The 3,146-nt window shown below is 33.5% G+C and overlaps 1 protein-coding gene across 1 annotated transcript in view; it reads right to left on the bottom strand.

The window, feature by feature from the left end:
- st6galnac5a (ST6 (alpha-N-acetyl-neuraminyl-2,3-beta-galactosyl-1,3)-N-acetylgalactosaminide alpha-2,6-sialyltransferase 5a) overlaps nt 1-3,146 on the bottom strand; it is a 44,185-nt gene that overhangs the window by 27,253 nt on the left and 13,786 nt on the right. The gene's annotated exons all lie outside the window — the stretch shown is intronic.

Here is a 3,146-nt window from a genome sequence, read left to right as displayed (position 1 = left end):
AAAAAAAAACAGCACCATGCATGTATGTATAGTTTAATACAAAGGACCGAAAACCAATCACAAACAGTAGGCTACTTTCTTCATTTAAAAACATGCGATACAGTGGGATGGGGAAAAAAACGTCTTTAGACATGTTTTTTAAAAGTTGAACTTGCATTAATTTTACATGGCTTTCTAAACATGCTGCTCTCTGCGAGACGCGAGTGCAAAATGTGATAAATATGCGTTCTGTGTGAACGGCTTGGGTTCAGTTTTGACGTAAACAACATCTTTGTCACACTGATGCTCTCGTTTTCCGCAATATATGAATGAACAACGTAGCAGCGTCACATCTAGTGGGTTCAACTGGATAGGCTAACAAAAGCATTCAAGTGCAATCAATGACACATACATCGTCATCGCATCTCGTGCGCCACTCATAAGGCTGCCTGACGGCTGACGCAGACCTTAAATTCGAATGCAACGTTTTTTTTTAAATGCATTTTTTTTTTAATTCGACGAATATTCGAAATTCTAATTTTTTTTGACAGCCCTACTGTATAATAAATTATGCATTGTAATTTTTTTTTACATTTTAACAGAATAAAACTAAAAATGCTACATTAAAGCCTAACTAGCTAACTGCATGTATCATTACCATAATTTGTTTTATAAATAATTTTCATTTTTCATTTTTTTAAAAAGTGCTGTATAAGTAGTTAAATTATAATATATCAGTACATTATATCAGTTCATGATAACTAATTATTTTTACTTAAAAACAATTTTATAGTATTCTACAGAAAAATATATTTACCAAGACAACACACATTAACTGAAATTATCCATAGTATTTTTAAATAAATAAAATACATCTCAAATACTGTATTGCATTCCTAATATTGCATGTGTATGATGTGTATGAATATAACAAAGCAGGATTATTATAATTAACTACAACTAAAACCATAAAATATGTGAACATTTATTTACTTGAAATAAATGTTAACTGAAATAAAATTAAATATGAACCTTAATGTACTAAAATAACTAAAACTGAAAAAAATGATAAAAAACTATATATTTAAAAACAAATAAAATGTATAAAAACAAAAATTACAAAAATATTTAATAAAAATTAAAATGAAAGCAGAAAATATACAAATAAAATCTGATTCAAAATATTAACAAAAACTATAATTGTATATCAATGATACTGAAATAACTTGTCACATTTAATTATATTTTATTGAAATAGTACATTTTTATTAGCAGTTATGCACATTATGGTCTTTTGCTACATTTTATGTTTCTAATAATTGTTTCCTTGCATTTTTAATGTCATGTGTGTTTATTACTGTGCATGTTCATTAGCCATTCTTTATAAAAGGTCAGTTTTAAAGAACTTTAAGATGTCCTGTAATAATTCCACCTGTATTAGTTGTTATCAATGTTATCAGCCACAGCTGCCAGTTTCAAGTTCACCAGGAGAATAAGGCACATTTAGCGCAATTAACCCCGAAGACTCTGTTCAATTTAAAAGTGATTAATGCAATATGATTAGACTTGGTAACAAAGCCCATAGTCCCTCTATAGGGTTCATTATTGTATGCGATTCACCACTCAGACCTCTCTTTAAACCCCTGACCTCCATAATAGCTCTAAAGAAAGTGCATTCATATCTATAATAGCTGGCAGATATCAGAAGTCATTAAAGCACCCAGATCAAGGAGATGCTGTCACAAACATTCTCCATTCATCTCCCACATTCTTGCTTATCCCTCAGCAACAAGACTGATCCTAAATTACTATGGACTCCCAGCGGGGATCTGCATATGCATAAAAATGAATGATAATACTCTATCTGTACTATAGAGCTTAAGAAGTCTCACACAATGGGCTGTCAAGTGTGTTTGGGACCAAACTATTGTGCAATATTTCAATCTGTCATGTCAGGAGCTGATGAGAGCTGTCAACGGCATCCATCATACTCGTGAAGCCGTGCCATTAGTCAGTGTTGAAATGTGGGTAAAACTGTCCAATTCTTCTGGGAATACCACTTTAGTATAAGCTGCAGGAGAGTGTCGGCTGGTTCTCGAATTGCTGTGAATTGAGTCCAGTGGGGAAACTAAAGGATATATTGGTGATTTGATTAAACCTTCACTGCTTTGAGTCCTCAGGATTATATTAATATTACCGGTTTATTTTGGGTTCTTTCCTTTGCATTTATTAACTTCATTAACATCCACTGACCCTTTTAATTGCACAAAAGGTTCTTTATAGTGGAAAATTGTTCTTTAGATTATTAAAATGTTATTTGCACTTAGAATTTTTTTTTGTTCTTTTTAGAACTGTTTACTAAAATGTTATTTGGGGTTCTTTTATGGCATCACTGCAAAACACCTTTTTTGAAAGCTTTATTTTTGAGAGTTAGGAACATATTTTTAAAGTCAAATGAGGGTGTTTTAAAACTATTCCTCATTTGCTTTTTTCTTTCAACTAAGAAAAGCTCATTTGGAGCGACTTCATAGGAATGATTTGACTTGGTGGAGCAATAATAAATTGCTCCATGTGGTTCACGCAATATGTTGCGACTCTCCAGGGAAATGTTATCGGCATACAAACTTATCAAAGCCAGATTACATAGAAAACACAAATAACAGCTTGATCGCTCTTTTCTGAGGCAACCAGGAGAGGTCGCTAGTTTCCAGCCGCTCCCCGTATTAATTTCAGCGTAGTAAGACTTGCACTTTAATGTAAACATTTGCTGCGTCCCAATTCGCCTAATTATACTATGCCCTAAAAGTATGTACTCTTTTTGTGAAGAAAAAGTACATAATTTTGAGTATGTAGCAGAACAGTAGGCAAGATTTGGGGCATACTACTTCGTCATAACTGCCTTTAACGGACCACTCTGTTGCTTAGTTACTTGTATCCTGTCACCATTTAAACTGCCCTGTCAATCATCTTGTCACGGTTAACATCATCCACAGTTCGTGCAATTTAATTTCCTACCGTATTTGTCACGAATCCTGTCCATGGACTTCCGTTCAATCACCACCAGAGGTCACCCTTCCATTACATTGACTCTTGCACTACACAAACTGTTGCATGTCATCCCGGACTACATATCCCATCATCCATTGCACTGATTGCACACAGCTGTA

Source organism: Sinocyclocheilus anshuiensis, unplaced genomic scaffold, assembly GCF_001515605.1.
Source record: "Sinocyclocheilus anshuiensis isolate Anshui unplaced genomic scaffold, SAMN03320099.WGS_v1.1 scaffold436, whole genome shotgun sequence".
Lineage (NCBI taxonomy): Eukaryota > Metazoa > Chordata > Actinopteri > Cypriniformes > Cyprinidae > Sinocyclocheilus > Sinocyclocheilus anshuiensis.
This window is presented reverse-complemented; position numbering and strand designations above follow the sequence as displayed.